The following is an 18,454-nucleotide window of genomic DNA, read 5'->3' on the forward strand; positions in this document are numbered from 1 at the left end:
TTTTAGCAACAAAATAACCATGTCCCCAAATGTAAGAAACCCTACTTTGTTAACTTATTCACGAATTTCACTGAAAAACATCACATACGCGTCCCGTACCTGAACACACAATGTTCTGGCAGATACACCAATGCCATCAAAATCGATCTAGTAAAAAAAATCAGGGAAAGTAACATAGCGGCAACATAGGCAAAATGACCCATGTTATATGGTTCAGGCAGGAAGGTATTGACTCTTACGTTGATTAATACAGATTTACAAAGATCCATTAAATTTTCCTTACCAAGGCATAGATAATGTTGCTGAAAGTGGATTCGACGGATCGCCAATATGGGAAAGAGCAAGACGGAAAAAACTGGAGCAAACTGACCAGTTCTTGTTTACATGTGCAAGCCGTATGTGATTATGACGTAAAATACCGTTTCGCAGTCGATCGCGGAACGAATACTAAACGGATCTTTTAACGTAATACATTCTAGAGCAAGACAGCTGGTCCAGCAGGAGCTCTGTACGTACTATTTAATCAGATCATGCAAGCTGCTTCTTGTAAGATTTAACTCCCAGAACCCCAAATCGTTAAGGATTTTTTAAAACAACAAAACGAGACGGCAAAATTTGCACATTTTTCTATAAAAACTGTTTCGTCATAACCACTTATGTTTGAAAATAAATAAATACAGGGTTCACTACTAGATTCACCCAGTACATTATTTATTAAGGAAATCCTTCATATTGTAGGTACATTATTTATTAAGGAAATGATCCATATTGTAGGAAGACTACCGTATAACATACCTCAATAGACAGCAAAGTTATTGACATCACAGATGGAACAGTGGCACATTTTGACAAATTGCTGTAGTTCTTCGGATCCTTTTTCAAAAAAGTACTCTGGCCACTTCGGGCACCAGATCTGACAGCCCCGAACTTCTTTCTCTGGGGAATGTCGAAGCAGGGTGTACAAAAATAGTCCACATACACACATTCGACCGACGCAAACGACGTCACAGTGCCTATCGGTAAATCGAATCATTGTGTCACGTATATCGACTTAGTTTACGAGAAACCCGCTAATGAGAGAAAATATTTGAATTACAGAAGCTTCTCCTCTTTCGATATAGACAATTTTGCCGAAGACATAACAAACGTTCAGTGGGAAACACTGCAATCACTTGATACCGTTGACGAAAAAGTATACTTTTTTAGCTCCAATATCGTACGTTTATTTCATTGCCATGCACCTATGAAAACCGCCCGAGTTAAGAGGAAGCGCGTTCCGTGGATAACTCCTAATGTCAAACTATTAATGCGTATTCGAGACAACGCTCTGAGGAAATTCAAACGGACGAACAACGTTGCCGATTGGAACCACTACAAAGAACTCCGAAATTTTACGACTACCGTTATCCGACAGGAAAAGAAGTCACATTTCTCTTTTAAATTTGGCGCTATTCAATTAAATAAGGAAACGTAGCGTGAACTAAAACAGTGGGGCGTGCTGGATAATAAAAATGTCAATGCGAACTTATCGTCACTTGTGAACACAGCACACGAGCTCGATGCTCTCAATAATCATTTTGGGCAAATTAGCAATCTATCTAGTATTCCCACTCAACTAAAAACCCAACCAATTGAGTACTTTGAAAGCCGTAGCTTTACCGATGAAAATAAATTATTTTGTTTTAACACAGTAACCGAAATTGATGTGCACAAAGCAGTGCATAAAATTAAATCAAACAGTGTTGGAGCAGACAGCATAAACACTAAGATGTTAAAGATTGCACTACCATATGTACTGACTCCATTAACTCATATAATCAATTATTATTTGTCTAAAGGCGTGTTTCCAGAAACATGGAAAGAAGCGCGAGTCTTGCCTCTTCAAAAGAAAAAAGAGATCAGTTCTTTCGATGACTTAAGGCCCATAAGCCTATTGCCAGTACTCTCTAAAGTACTAGAAAAAATTGTATTTTCGCAACTAATATGTTATGTTGACGCGAACAACTTGTTACCTACAGTTCAGTCTGGATTCCGTGCACGGCATAGCACAGCAACAGCTTTAACAAAAGTTACAGACGATATTCTTTGCGAAATTGACAACCGTTGCTCCACACTTCTCGTATTACTGGATTTTAGTAAAGCTTTCAACACAGTCCAACACGATTTGTTAATATCTAAACTCAAATACTATAAATTTGACTCTGTAGCCGAAAGGTGGTTTGAATCCTATTTACTTAATAGAAAACAGAGAACATTACTTCAAAATTCACCCTCGCAGATCTCCGAAGCTGTAGTTTTAAAAGCAGGGGTTCCACAGGGATCAATTTTAGGGCCTCTCCTTTTCACCCTCTACACCGCAGACTTAAATAAAGTTATAAAATTTTTCACACCACATTTCTATGCAGATGATAGACAACTGTATTTTTCGACTAGACGTACAGTGCTAGAAAGTAGTATTTCCTCACTCAACACCGATTTAAATAATATTTACACATGGTGTACATCAAACGGACTTAAGATAAACCCTGAAAAATCACTTTATATGCTAATTGGAACGAAACAATCGCAAATAAATTCTTTTGTTGAGCCAATTGAACTTAAAATTAATAATGAAACCATTCCATGTAAAAATTCAGCAAAAAATCTTGGCTTGATTGTTAACGATACGTTGGACTGGACGGACCACATCAATGCACAATGTAAAAAAGCATATTTTATTCTGAGAAACCTCTACCGTTTCCAAGATCAACTACCTGCAGAATGTAAACTTAGACTAGTTCAATCTTTAATTTTTCCACTATTTGACTATTGTGACACTGTGTATGGGTCCAAACTTGCGAAAAAACTCACCAGAAAAATTCAAATCGCACAAAATGCATGCATCAGATATACTTTTGGCCTGGATAAACGCGATCACATCCTTCCCATCTTAAACAGACATAATATTTTAACAATGGCCAACAGGAGGCTACTACACTATCTATCTTTCATTCATGATCTGCAAACTGAACGTAAACCCGCGTACTTATTTGAAAAATTATGTAATCGCAACATAATTCACAGACACGGGACACGTCGTCACAACGAACTTGACATTCCTCACCATTCGACTACTATATACCTCATCCTTTTCTATATCTGCCCCGAAAGCATGGAATGCACTACCAACAAATGTTAAATCCATAAAACTCAATAAGAGTTTCAAAATTAAATTGAAAGAAATGCTTCTACAGGAACAGCAGCAGAACAGTAGCATACTAGAAATGAACTCGCACTCAACAAACGACAAAACACTCATATTCTATAACTGTAACTATTGAAATTTTATTAATATCTTCAAATTATTATTATTATTATTATTATTTACTTAAATGCAACATTATGTTAATATTTACATTTATATTTTTTTTCTTTTCACATTTGTATTTTTTTTAACTTTTTAATATTTTCTTGTTCTTTCACATTTATATAATCCTATGACTAGTATTACTGAAATGAGAATATTCGTAATTGTAGGTAATGTGATTTTTTTATTTCTCTTTAGTGTAATCAAGCTTTCCATCTGTACTCATATATTATCATATTATATTATATATATTTATATTTCTTATGTAGCTCATGACAAGGGTTAGGTGAAGAGCAGCCTACGGCTGAACCTCGCCCGCTAAATAAAGGAATTATTATTATTATTAACTGAATTACAGTGCTCAAAAAAAGTTTTGCATATTCAGTGTTTGTGATAATTTTATTGTACTAGATACATGGAATCATATTCAAGAGTACAGGGGAGACATACAAACAGAAAGAAAACAGTGCAGCCATGCAGAAGATACAAAATCACACCAGAAGCACAAGATTGAAAATGTGGGATGCGAAACACAAAAGAAAGGCAGTGTAATACCGTGTACCTACGGCTCACAGGCATGCTTGGGATCAACAGATGGGAGTTCAGTACCGTGTATAGCCACCTCGAGCCCGAAGGCATGCTTGAACACGACGGGGCATGCTAAGGATAAGAGCAGAGGAAGACTGTCCCACTCTTGAATGGCAGCCTCCTGCAATTGCACCTTGTTCACAGGAGGATTTTCGCGGCTGACAATTGCTCGCTTCAGGTGACCCCATGCATGTTCCACACAGTTCATGTCTGGAGAATACGCCGGCTACCCCATGCGTCGAATGCCATGTATATCAAGGAACTCTTGAACCACTCTGGCTCGATGTGGTCGAGCGTTATCATCCACCAGCGTGAAGCCATCCCCACAGTTGTAGAGAAACCTGCTACCACAGGTTCGAGAATAGCGTTTCTGTACATCAGACCAGCCATGTGACCCTGGAGAGGAATTAGGGGCGTACGTCGACCAAACATGATTCCACCCCAAACCTTGATGGAGTCCCCCTGCTGGTGGTGACGTTCCTGGATGAAGGGCTCGTTCAATCTCTCATCTGATCGTCTCCAAACCCTTATGCTTTTGCTTAACGGGTGCAAACTGATGGTGATCTCGTCTGTAAAGAGCATGTGCTCCCATTGTTCCTGACTCCATTTGCTGTGCATTGTTGTCCACCTTACACGGTCTCTGTTATGGTGTGGTTTCAGAGGAATCTTGGGTATGGGTCTTCTTGACGTCAATCCTTCCTCATGAAGTCGATTCCGCACTGTCTGATTGGAAACATTCGCTCCTGAGGTCCTCCGCAGATCCTGGCACAAACTGGTAGCAGTTGCAGTGGGTCTACGACGTGCCGAAATCACCACGTACCGATCTTCCCTGCGTGTTGTTTTGCGTGGCCGCCCTGTCCTTGGTCGATCAGCAACTGATTGTGTCTCCCTGAACTTTTTCCACACTCGAGAGACATCACTTTGACTCACTCCAACACGGGCAGCGACGTCCACTTGGCGATATCCCTCTTGCAGCAGCGTTACAATTCGAATGCGGTCCGTAGCAGAAATGGTTGCTGCAGGCATGTTGCCCTTCGTTTTCCACCCGCTCTCTGTGCAGTTTCCAACTAACAAGTGTGGATAAGACACGGATAATGCCTCCCATCGGGCTGCTTTCAAATCTCCTCAGGGATCATGTGGCAACTACTGACTTCTATCTGCTGAATATCAAACTCACTTGGGGCATTATGTCGGTTTCTGTCTCGGGCATTGCTCACATAATGAACATTATATACCTTTTGGGAATATCGCGACTCAAACTGGATGCAATCATAATATGCAAAACTTTTTTTGAGCACTGTAACATCACATCAAAATGTGTCTCATTACTCCTGCAATCTTTGTCAAAATGATAAGACTTCTTACACTGTGTTCGCATCAGGGAGACGGCTATTTCCAACATTTGCCATAATGACAACTTATTCAGGTAGGCTGTATCACAATTTGATCTTGCAACAATAAATACCATTTGCATAATTATTAATTTACCCGGTCAACCTATGTAGCGAAACATGATGGGTTGATTTTACTTCGCGTTTCTGTCACTGTTGGCTAATTGCGAAGATGAGGATGAATGATGAGATGAAATAGATGACGGAACAATGGCGAACCCATGTGGATAGCACAAAACACAAACCCCACAGAGGATTATCCTGGCTGCAAGTTCATGCGCCGAAGACTCGTTGGTCTGCTCAATGCTGTCCAGGTTGTGCTAGACATTCGGGTGTATGCAGAAAGGGTCGCCCGTCTTTTCTTCTGCACACTTTTTTTTTCTCAATTTGAACACTACAGGATGGTGACAATGTTGATTCTATATATACCACCGAATGGAACACACTGTATAATAAAGAGAACTACGATAAGGAGTTTCAAACTGAAACTTCACTCCCTAGTAAATAACCAATGACTGCTGAAAATAGTAATTACCCTTGAAGATTGTATTGATAACCAGAGTGAGTTCATTGACCATCAGTTGTTCCAAAACCTTTGCTACAAAATATATTTGCTGCTCCTCGGAATCTGTTTTTATCGCGAACAGGGCCCCACGATACTATAATATGTGTACGAATCAGGTCGGTTCTGCCCTCCCAAATAAGCAAGTACTCCACTGGAATCGGCATAAATTAAAGCAGCGCGATTGCGCTAATAATCCCAGCCTCGCGAGCAGAAAACCCGGATAAATCAAAGGAATCTTGACAATCAAAACAACATGAGGTAACAGCAACCATCATTTTCAACGCTCCGGTCGAGGGAAATCCGTGAGGCTGCTCACCGAAAAGCCGAGAACAATGTGTTTTCGTGAGGAAGGCCACGCTGCAATCAGCGCCGTTTACAGCGAACAATGGAAATACGACACGTAATTAAGTGGAGCACGGAGGACGGAGAGAAAGTTCTTTCTCCCTTTTTGGCTGCTGCACTCGCCGTGTCTCAATCCGGCTGACGGAAAGGCTAATTTTCCTCAAGACTTTCTGCCAAAAGATCTCTTTCTGCGGACACAATAGTTACGCTTTCGGTTCCATCAGTGCGAGTTCCGGGATTTGTACTGGTCCAGTTTTCAACCTTCCCGAATTGGTAATGGTGAGATCAAAAAAGCCACCATTTTATTTAAGCCAATGAACGGAATTTAAAAAAGTGAATTTGTGCGAGTTGACGTTGTAGAAGGGCTCTTCGATGTATCGATATCGAGTATACGTTTTCTTGTTATATCGACCTCGATATAATCGAGAACGACCATGACTTCACTTCTACAGGATTGATTTGGTTTATTCTATTCTATTTCACTTTTTCTGGCTAACAGCAAAGAGGAGGATGAGTGATATGATGCAACTGATGAGGGGGACACTCGCAGAGAACCAGGGACACTGGCGTCGTAGCGCGGTGTGCTAACCTCTGTGATACGGAGTTCCATGTAGTACACACAGGACTGCACTTTGCAGACTAGCGACGCTCTGGCGTCTGGACTCTTAGCCAGTGTAATCCTCTGTGGGGCTCGTGTTGTATCGCACATATATGTTTGTGATTGCCTCTCCATTCATTTCATATTATCACCATTCATCTTTATCTTCGTGATTAGCCAAAGGTAGCAGAAAAGCGAAGTAAAATTAAAGAATTGAATTGTTGCTTTAAGTCCACTTTATGCAGAGGAAGGCTAATCGGGACTGGACCTACAGTTTAAAGTAAGATTCGAACCACTGTGCCATGTGCCTCCATCAGGTATCGAACCCAGGACCCCTTGATTACAAGGCGGCGACGTTTCCACTACGCCATTGGGGAGGCCCGTAAAATTAAAGAAATCAATAAATCTCCAGTTACGCAAAGTCGTCCTAATATAGCACACGTAACATTGTGATATTTTCCAGAATTTTCCAATGATGTAATTTTGTATCAATTAAACCTTGCTCGATAGGAATTTGGCAAAGTAACGGTAGAATCGTCTTCTGGAACAAAAGGAAGACCGGTTCATGCTATTTTGTAGCTCACTGATTTCCGATGATGAAATGACAAGTGATCCCAAAGCTGATCTTTCAGAAAAGAAGTCAAGTCAAAACATCATAATAATGTTTAAAGGAAAGTGTCTTCAGCAGCCATTGTCCTCTCGAAGGTCTACTGGGTTGTGAAGAAAACTAGTGTTGCAAGTAGACGGAATTCCTTCCAATGGGACTCCAAGAGTGTGCGATATAGTCTAGGGATATAACATAAAGAACATAAACAGACAAAACCCAAATAGCACCAACAATGCTACTTTTCTTTTTGGAAACATGGCGAGGCTGAAGACAAGAAAAATAACTTTCCACTGAACTAACATTTATTTCTCAATGTGAATTGCTAGCCTCTAATGGGTATATTTTGAATTACTAGAAGTAGTAGATCTAAGATTACTTCGTTTTTGCCTACACACAGAAAAGTAAATGAATCAGTTGAAACAAAAAATGCATACACTCTCTAGCTCAGACCAAATGCTTAAGTGCATCATCGAGACAGATGTCGAAAGTTGCATTAAAACACTCGTCAGTTCACGCGTTGAAGTACAGCTCGACAGAGAGACTCGCTTGCACCAAACTCCAAACCTGATTCTTGGCAGGCAAAGGCCAAAAAAAAAAAAACACTTTTGTGCATCAAATAGATTTGATTCATTTAGTTTTCTGTGTTACGTAGATTTTTGCATGAGCAACATTCCACGACAGAAAAACGATCGCTCCTCAAAAGTGACGAGCGAAAATAGTAAGTGTAAAGAATTGCTATGCCTGCTGTCAAGAGTAAGGACTACCTGGTAATGTAAGGGCGGCTCCTTGAGGTCAGACTTAATGTTCTTGAAGATATACGGGCGTGCAAGTGATATAGTGATGCGAAGGTGAAGGGTCAAGCCTTTGCGAGAGCAAGGTTAGGTTAGTGATGACAGGCGCCGAGAAAGAAAAATCACGTGTGATGTGAGTAAACTTTTGGTTGTACACACAGTTAGTTTTGGAAGGCAGAAAGAATACACAGTCCTCCAGATGGCTGAGTGTTAACGCCTCGCTTTGTAATCAAGGGGTCCTGGGCTCAATAACTGGTCATTCGGATTGCACTTTTAAACTACAGGTCCAGTCCCAATTTGTCGTGTAAAAACCAGAGGGACATAACTAATTTATATATTTTACAGGAGACATGAAATAATATATTACTAGGAATACAAAATACAGGCTGAATTCGAGATACGTGACTCAACCTTACTGCAAAGGAAGTGAAGATATATCGATATGACTCAAAATATAGCTCTTTCAGAGGAAATACGCTAAACAAAAACAGCATTTTTGGAGTTATGTTCCTCTGGTTCTGACACGACGAATTAGCCTATTAGTGCATAAACTGGACTTAATACAAACTCTGAAATAAAACCAGTAAGTTGCAATTACTTAGATACAACGGAAGGTTCGACTTGACTGACTGTTTGGATTCTTTGTTATTTAGTGTCGTTTAGCTGTGACTTTTGGCTAATCGCGACGAAGAGTGATGATATGGCGAAATTGATGAAAGGATACAAAGATCACCCATGCCCAGTTTGGTATTCGAACCAGGGAAACCAGGCGTCGTAGCGCGCTCTGCTAACCACTCCGCCACGGAGGTCAGTTCATGATAAGGCTGAAGTGGGACAACAATTGGCGATTTCAATTTACCCTAGCCGAGATTCAAACCCACACCATTAAGATTGCCATAGTTATAAGAATCTAACCGTCCTCTTATGCACTTGTTGTATGTATAGTTATAAGAATCTAACCGTCCTCTTATGCACTTGTTGCACATACAACGACAATGAACATTGCGGGTAGTTGCATTTACTACAGCCACTACACTTCCTGCTGCGGTCATAATATTCCCACGCGGATGTCCTCCTACACCCAACGCATACATTTCACCTTTTGCGGCGACCAGCCAATAAAACCCACCGGAGTTCATTACCTCTTCTTTACCCAGGAGGACCCAGTAAGCTGGCAACATCGTGGCCAACAGTGATATTATGTTTCCCGCCCACGGCTCTCCGGGGAAGACCCAATAGGTCACGATGCAGACTAGCCGCCAGGAATTTCCCAGGCTTAACCTTGACTCTGCCCCAAGTACACACTTTCCATTAAACTTGGCTCGTGCAACATTGGAGAATCCGCGTGGATGACACGTAATCCTAATATTTACATAAGCAAAAAATGCTGAGGTAACAGTCTACACAGCAATCTATGAATCGAATACATTGTATTTACAAGAGAACTTGTATCTGGGTAGTGAAGAGTAAACACGTTGTTAGGGACGGAAAATAGTACAGAAATTCCTACAACTTACACCGCGTGGTGTAGTTTCATATTTACCATTACTTAGCTGCTGTGCCCCAAAACAATATAAATTAGTGATTGTAGGGGAAAATTTTATTGATTCCACAGAAAGGATAAGAATCTGTGGACTATATCTACGAGTTTGATTTTTTGTTTGTAAGTCCACTTTATGCATAGATAGGCTAATCGGGACTGGGCCCACAGTATAAAGTGGAATCTGAATCACTATGTGCCTCCTTCGGGTATCGAACCCGGGACCCCTTGACTGCAAGGCAACGACGTTACCACTGCGCCGCTGAGGAGGCTGATTATGTCTACGAATCACTAGGATTTTTTAAAAATACATATTTAGAATTTGTAGGTGTTCTTTTTAAATTTTACGTCGTCTTTTTTCCTCTTATGTTAATCGCGACGAGGATGAATGAACTGTTTATTTAGTTTACATCAGATTGGTTTATCGTGGCGATGGAGATAAAGGGCGATAAGATGAGATGGATCAAAGGACAATAGATTGCGAGATTGTTTGATTTGGCTAATCGCGAAAATGAAGATGAGTGATATGAAATTGATGAAGGAGACACAAATAACACCTATTCCGGAATTCGAACTCGGGACCACTGGCGTCGAATGACGCTGTATTAACAACTCCGCCGCGAAGATCGGCAAGAATTATAAGGAAAGAGTTTAAAAATTAAAAACTTTCATGTTGGTCCTAAGCACCTTGCCTCCCGAACTTCAGTAATTTCTCTAAGCCCTTAATTCGCTTCCCTCGCTTCATTAGAGTCGCACGACCTTCCCTCCAAATTACGCCAGCCACACAAGGCTTTCACCGAGTGCATAGAAACGAGAGCGAATTTCTCCTTCAACGAGAAATTAAAACCAGGCACGTGAGAAAAGTTCATCTTCAGAATAAGCATAACTTAAGAAATTGCTCTTTCAGTGAAAGGCTTTCTTGTTTAATTTTCTCACAGGAGAGCCAACTCCGCTCGCTCTCCATAAGCAAATACTCTGAATGAGTTTCTGCCATAAAAAGGGTCGAGCAGAGCCTTACCCAAGACACACCAGTGTCAGTCACACATTCCCATGCGGGTAAACTTTTTGCTAATTTAAGGCTGAATCACACGAGGCTAGATTTCCTGCTGGAATTTCTAGTTGGGACTTGTACTAGAGGAATGGCACTTTCTCATCTGCTAGTTTTCGCCTCACACGATACTCCTTACCGTACTTGTTGGTCGATTTTTGTTCCCACAAGGCATTGCGCAGAGTAGACAAGCTAAAAAGATGAAGAAGCGACTTGAGGAAGAACGTCGTAGGAGAATAGTTACCGCTATTATTTTTCTTACTATTGCCAAAAAGAAAAGCATGGGCCACAAATAAGCTCGAAAGAAAATATGGTAGTCAATGTGTGCTCAACAAGCTTAGATTTAATGATCGTAGGATTCATTATTTTTAAAAAAATCGTTACCTAAAAGTATCAAACCTTTAGATTTTCATTATCGGCCAACCACATGTGTACAGAACTCATTGCTATGGAGACATTTCTAAATATTAATAAACACACCACATTCCAATACATAAGTACAAAACCCAGTGGCAAACATATTTCGAAAAAAAATTGCTTGCAACGTTTGTTCTCTAAAGCCAGTTCAAGGACTTCCACACATTTCTGCATCAAAGATAAAGCTCCATGATTGTATGCGAAGTACAAAGGTAGTGGCTCAAAAACAGTTTGAAAATAAAAATGGCTTGCAAGGTTTGTTTTCTAGAGCCAGGTCAGGGACCCGATGATCGCAAAGCGATAACCGCGCTGTATGCTTTTCTACATCCGATTATTATTCGCAGTTATTATGGGTCACTGCCTACCTGCTCGTCCACTTCATAAGACTGACCCGTAAGAACGTGTGAGGAAGCTGAGGATGAGTTTGTGGTGTATATGTGTGCTGCATAAATTGACATTTGCTTCTGGTTCTTCAAATACTACAACTAATGATATTACCTCCCCGAGAACAGCAGGCCTTTTCCACCGTCTCTGAGGAAGTTTTTAATTACCCTTATCTCTCTAATGTGTTGTGCTTGTCCTGTTCAGTTAAGTTTACAACCTTGCACTTTTAACCTTTCGCAAGGGTATTTTTACACCACTTTTTAAAGTTTGAAGTAAGGGTTTTAGATAAGATTTTCTCCGTATATTCTGAAGGGTGCAAAAATCGTCATTATGTGCCGACGCACCCGAAAATTTTAACCCATTCTTTCACGTCTGAACTCTCGTTTCTACACAAAAAATAGATTTCTCTATACCTAAGTATTAAAGTTCTTCAACATAACAGCACTATCAAATTTTGATCCGCTTACAGTGTCGCGTGTGTGTGTGTGTGTGTGTATATATATATATATATATATATATATATATATATATATATATATATATATATATATATATGCAAATCTTATTAACAACGCCCAATAAGTGGGAAAAAGATTCAAGTGCACTTTTTGGTCAGATACGCTAATCGGGAATGGGTCTACAGCTTTCAGAACTAATGGGCATAGTTCCTCCACTGGGCATCGAACTCTAAACCATTTGACTACAAGGTGACAGGTTAGCCACTTCACTATCGAGCTAATTCTTGAACATTGTGCTAACTGACCGCGACATAAAACTTTCTCCCTCCTAACATCTACATTCTATGGTGTTCAATAAAACAGAACATTAAGGCTTGCATAGCCCTAGAGCATGCTGTTTTCACTCGAACATTTTGACAACATATCCGGCAACAAAAGAGACAAGCATGACAAATGTAAGCAAACTGCGCGAACCATACTGTTAAAGAGATCCTTCTCTCCACTTAGTCGCAATTAGCCACCGTGCATAAATCTACCACGTATGGCTCCAGCTAGTAAAACACGCAGTAAGTACCGCATATATGTGACATACAAAATATTCCCGTGCTTTAAAAGAAATGAAACCAGCGTAGACTCCCAACGTCTTTCTTAAAGACACACACTACACGACATTTCTTCTTTAGGGGGAAGAGTACTTAAGACAGAAAGAGAAACGCGCGTGGATTCCCCCAATGAAAGTGTTGCGAGGAGCAGCGACAAAAGAGAAAATAGATTATGTTCAACATAGAGCGTGGGAATAGGAATTCTACTCCCTGCGAGACAAAAGGGTGGAACACTGGAAAACCGCTCCAGTTCCCAACGGTGAGAATCTCAAGTTCATTACCTCGATAGGAGCTTCTGGAGAAATTACAAAATGTTTTTTTTCTCCAGAAAAGGACAACTTGGGAGCAAAATAACGAGCTTGTTTTTTTCGTCGTAAAGTTTAGGTTCGTTAGTATCTGTCATAACATGCACACACCTATCGTGCCTCCTCGATGACGTAGTGGGAACGCTATCGCATTGTAACCAAAGGTTCCCTGGGTTCGATACCCAGTGGAGGCACATTGCACAGTGGTTCGAATCACACTTTAAACTCCAGCCAAGTAACTTGAGAACATCTCGCGCGACCCAGTATAATTGATGCCGCGGCCAGGCGGTAGACCAACACTAGCTTATGCTGTGTATTCCGAGACTCGAGTCGAGGCCGTGAATGAGAAAGACAACTCTCAGACAAGATTGATTGACTGATTTTACTTCGCTTCTCTGTTACTTTTGGCTAATCGAGAAGGTAAATGGTCATGAAATGAGATGGTGAAACATTCAAACACGTAGAAACAACACAACACAAACCCCACAGAGAATCATACTGGCTGTTATGTTCAGACGCCAGAACCTCGCTAATAGGGATGGCCAAACCCGGATAAAATTTTATCCAGAATTTTCTATCCCGATTTCAAATATCCGTATATCGGATTATCCGAAAAGTCAGTATATCGGAATGTGTGCATTATCCGGACAGTTTTATATTCTTTTATCCGTCATGTTCGTATTTCACTGGATGGATTTTCTACAAATTCTTCATCAAATCGCCACTATCTGGGTATCCGTACTATCCGTAAATCCGAATTATCTGTTGGTACCGAAACAGATATCGGATAATTAAAAATCCGATTTTCTAGCCATCCCTACTCTCTAGTCCGCAAAATGCAGTCCAGGGTGTACCACGTGGAAGCAAAGTTGATTGGGTGTCGTCAAAAAATTGGTCACACAAGACAAGACAAGCCTCCGCCAAGTCGCATCTCGCCTCGATACCATCGCTAGTGTACAATGTTGAATTTTATTTAGTGAATTAAAAATAACACTCCAGACCTCTTTTAACAGTTGTTTTCCAAGCCGTACCGATCAGCTTTCTACGTGATTGCAATCACAAAAGTACTATACGCGAGCAAGATCCGCTCCGAACCAGAGAACAGGTTTCTTGAAAAGTCGTCTGGTCTATTAACGTGTAAAAACGTACACCACAGCCGATCGCCTTTATACATACACCCATTTATTAACTATCGGCCACGGGGTACCTATATAATCTTTTCCGTGTGCTTGCTCCACTTAAAAACACAATCCGCGAGGCAGTATTGTGCCGAAATAAACGAAAGTGTGAGCACAAATTGCGTTACGGAATTGTAACGTTACTGTTGTTTATATGGGCCTTGGGTTCAGAGTGATTGGTATATATTTCACCAGTTGTGTGATTCTATTCTCATCGGGGTGTAAGGGGTGGCCTTTCTTTTAAAGACACCCGAATGTCTACCTCACTTCCACACAGTACACCCTAGACTGCATTTTGCAGACTAACGGAGCTCTGGCGTCTGGAATCGCAGCCTCTGTCCGGCTTGTGCTGTGCTGACCATGTGTGCTTGTGATTCCCCTTCATCTATTTCATCTCATCATCATTCATCCTCATCTTAGCGATTAGTCAAAAGTGGCAGAAACGCGAAGTAAAATAAATCATTCATTCTTGTCATCGTCGCGAAAACTATATTCAGAATAGAAGGTAATTAGTAGGGGCTAGGATTTTTATGACCTAAAAATCACCCAAATATGCAAAATAAAATATGCTCGACCTGAAATTTTACAAAATATGCACTTTAATTTGAAAAATATGCCCTTATAACTGGACTGCTTCAAACATCAATATCTAAATGCAGAGATATTTTCACATATGTACTATTTTTAGTTCACTTTATGGGCCCTGATTTGCAAAGCACAATTAATACTTTCTCTAAATTTTCGAATAAAAATGAAAAAGATTTTGCTACAGTAAAAAAAAAAACTCTCGAGTAAACATGAAGTAAGAACAAATCCACTTCGAAAATGACTATATTTCTTGAAAATTCAAAAATATGCTGAATATGACCGAAAATCCAACAAAATATGCTATATCACGAAAAAATGACCAAATATGCCAAAATATGTCCTTAAAAAGCGCCTAAACGTATTCAGTTTCTTCATAATATGAATTTCTATAAGTTTGGGGAATACATCACCCTTACCAAAAAAAAATATGCTAAGTCATGAAAATCATAGCCCTAGTAATTAGGAAAGCGCTAAGTGACTTACCTTGCCTTAATATTACCGCTAAAATTAAGGCTCGGCTGGACCTTTGGCATGCAAATGGGCGATTTTTTTTTTCAAATTTTCCTCTCCATTCGAAAAACTTCTTGGATATTTCAAAATATAAAACATTACATCAGCTTAGAAATCCTTCTAGAGCATTGACGTTAATTTTCGTGTAGTTTTCTTTCATTGTTGTCTAAATATTATCAATAGTTTTGTGATTACATAAGTCTATTAAGTTTTTCGAATGAAGAGGGGAAACTTACGACTGCCAAAGGTGCAGCCGAGCCTTAAACAAGACCAAATCTCATTGACGCAATATACCTTTTACTACTTGTTTGGCTTTATTTACTTAGCTTTCTTGACACTTTTGACTTATCTCGAATATGAGGATGGGTGATACGATGCAGTTGATGGACACTCACAAAGAACACCCATGCACAGGACGGGATTCGTACCCGGGAACCATGTCGTTACACACTGCGCTACTACTTCGCCACAGAGGTCAGCATGCGAAAGCGTTTCAGCTGTAGTTTTGATCATCTATGCAGAGGTCAGGACTCGAACCTGGCGAGGGCGTATGTCGAGCACTCCACATTGTGCCTCCACCAGACTAGAACCCGGAACCCAACCGTCCCAAGGTTCTCCGAAGACTATCTCCTTACCTAGTTAAAAACTAAGGCTTCAAAGGGGTACTCTGCACATACAAGGACAAAACACAGCCCTACAGAGGATTATAATGGCAGCATGTTCAGGCGCCAGAGCCTCGTTGGCCCGCAAAAAGCAATTACAGGGGTGTGCTACGTGGAAGTGAGATTGGCTTTTGAGTGCCTTCTCAAAGGGTAACCCCTTACACCCCAAACAAACGTCACAAGGTTAAATCCATAACATTACATCATCAGAGAGGACAGCCACGTCACCTATCACCCTCCTAGAGATACAGAAAAGCACTGTAAACAGAAAAGAAAAGGCTGACAGTTTCTGCGCTCCACCGAAACAGGCTAAATTGAAGTCTCCCTCTCGTATCCAACGATAAGGAAGTCGTACTTGCATTCATGAAAGCGGACAATACAATCAACGAACTCGTTCGCGCTTTCCCTCTCTCTTTCTATGCATGAGTTATTTTCTATACGTTTTTAAGTTCTGCATATACGAACATGGCTATGTACTTCGTTACAGCGTACAAACCTTTTAATTGGATCTTGATGCCCAAGTGTAACTTATTATATTTTTAACAAAGACGGCGTCCATCGTGTTCCTTCCGCTGTCTCTATTAGTCACCATTATCACCTGACGTCACAGGGTGTATGATGACGTAATGCTTAACTCACCGAAACTTGCGGAAATAAAACCTACCCTGCCCGAAGAGAATGACAATGCAGTACTTTCTCTAAGTTACAATAAATGAATCTGCTTTGAAGGTACGAAGATGAAACCATACCGTGTTTGAGTCTCGGTGAGGTATAAGCATAAGGAAGGCAACGGAGCTGTTTGCATAAGAGAAGTTCCAAAGCTAAGAAAAGTCACTAGGAGTCTAATATTATAATGCATGCTGTTTATTTTACTTCGCTTTTCGGCTACTTTTGGCTAATCGCGACGATGGGGATCAATAGTTATAATATGGACGAAGGGGCAATCGAAAACATATGCGGACGACACAACACAAGCGCCACAGACGATTATACTGGGTGAGTCCAGACGCCAGAGCCTCGTTAGTGTGCTAAATGAAGTCCAGAGTGTACTATGTGGAAGGGAGGTTGACATTCGGATGTCTACACAAAGGATCACCCCATGCAATACTAACAACACTGTCGTGATGTAAAGCGCGACCCTTTCCAAAACCACCCGAATGTCAACCTTCCTTCCACGTAGTGCAGCCTGGACTGCATTTTGCAGAGTAGGGACTGGAGGCTCTGGTGTATGGACTCTCAACCAGTATAATCTTCTGTGACGCTCGTGTTACGTCATTTGTGATTTTCCCTTCATCATCCTCATCTTCGCGATTAGCCAAACGTGGCAGAAAAGCGAAGTAAAATAAATCGATCACAAACATTGTCAAAAGTGTGTTTTAAATCCACCTCTATGTTGATATGCTAATAGGGAGTGAATCTATAGACTAAAGTGGGACTAAAGTGCAAAGTGTTCCCAAGGGGATATAACACGGGACCCCTTCACACTACAACAATATTGGACACTTATTACGTTAACAAATAAGACATTTCGTTAGCGTGCGAGGTGCACCCCCAACCCCCCCCCCCCCCAAAAAAAAAAGCGCACATCACCAACATTACATATCCCACAGGCAAACTCCAATCTCAACACGCTACGACTCCAAGGGTCCCGGTTACGAATCTCGGCTTGGACATTGATGATGTTTTTTGGGTGTCCTTCATCAATTTCATCATCACTCAGTGTCACGATTTGCCAAAGTGGTAGAAAATCGACATAAAATAAGCTGGAGTTTCCGTCAAAGCAATCACAACTTGGACAGAACTATCAAATTCAAATGGCATAAACAGCTCCCAACACGGTTTCATGACAGGTGCATCCTTAAGTTATGGATTCCACGTGCCTGCATGGCATGAGGAATCCCTTGACGTCATCCCAAAAGACGGCCGTCCGGAAGCACACGAAAGGGAAGACAACACACCGCGCCCTTGACTCACACGACGTGGCAACATTGCACCTCGTGAAAATAGCTCCGGCTGGATGACGGGGAATTTTGTGGTCGCTTGATATTCACCACCGTGAGATTTGAAAAATAACGCCACCGGCTTTCCAGCGAGTAGCGAGCGGGCATCCGGGATGTCGCAGTGATAGTCCACTACCCCTGAGAGGTTGGTCGGTGGGCACTGATCACGGAACGTCCTCCTCCAAAGGAGTCGAGGTGACAGCTTTCGGTAAGTTCCAGTGGCGCGGAAATCTGTTTTCCAAATAGACTTATTTTCAGTTTCAGCTTACGAAGATTTTTTTTCGGTTTTGAATTATTTTTAGGTTTGTGGTCAAAAACGTTTTTTTTTCTTCTTTTTTTTCGGTTTCGGTTTTGAGAAGATTTTCGGTTACTGTTTTGAAACAAGCTTGTCTTCCGGTTCGAATTCTGCTGAGAAGTCTGTATTGGTTTCGTTAATGAATACGGTTTATCGATTTTGATATTAAAAACGATTAATCGAATGCAGTTAATCGTTCTCCGTTGTGTATTGATTCAGTACACGATATTCAATACTGT

At 40.9% G+C, this 18,454-nt stretch overlaps 2 protein-coding genes across 2 annotated transcripts in view; one reads left to right on the plus strand and one right to left on the minus strand.

Moving 5' to 3' along the window:
- Naa15-16 (N-alpha-acetyltransferase 15/16) overlaps positions 1-18,454 on the minus strand; it is a 225,806-nt gene that overhangs the window by 86,733 nt on the left and 120,619 nt on the right. The gene's annotated exons all lie outside the window — the stretch shown is intronic.
- LOC145993760 (uncharacterized) overlaps positions 1-18,454 on the plus strand; it is a 55,081-nt gene that overhangs the window by 9,951 nt on the left and 26,676 nt on the right. The gene's annotated exons all lie outside the window — the stretch shown is intronic.

Source organism: Lepisma saccharinum, chromosome 10 (genome assembly GCF_977018435.1).
Source record: "Lepisma saccharinum chromosome 10, izLepSacc3.1, whole genome shotgun sequence".
In the NCBI taxonomy this organism is placed as follows: Eukaryota; Metazoa; Arthropoda; class Insecta; order Zygentoma; family Lepismatidae; genus Lepisma; species Lepisma saccharinum.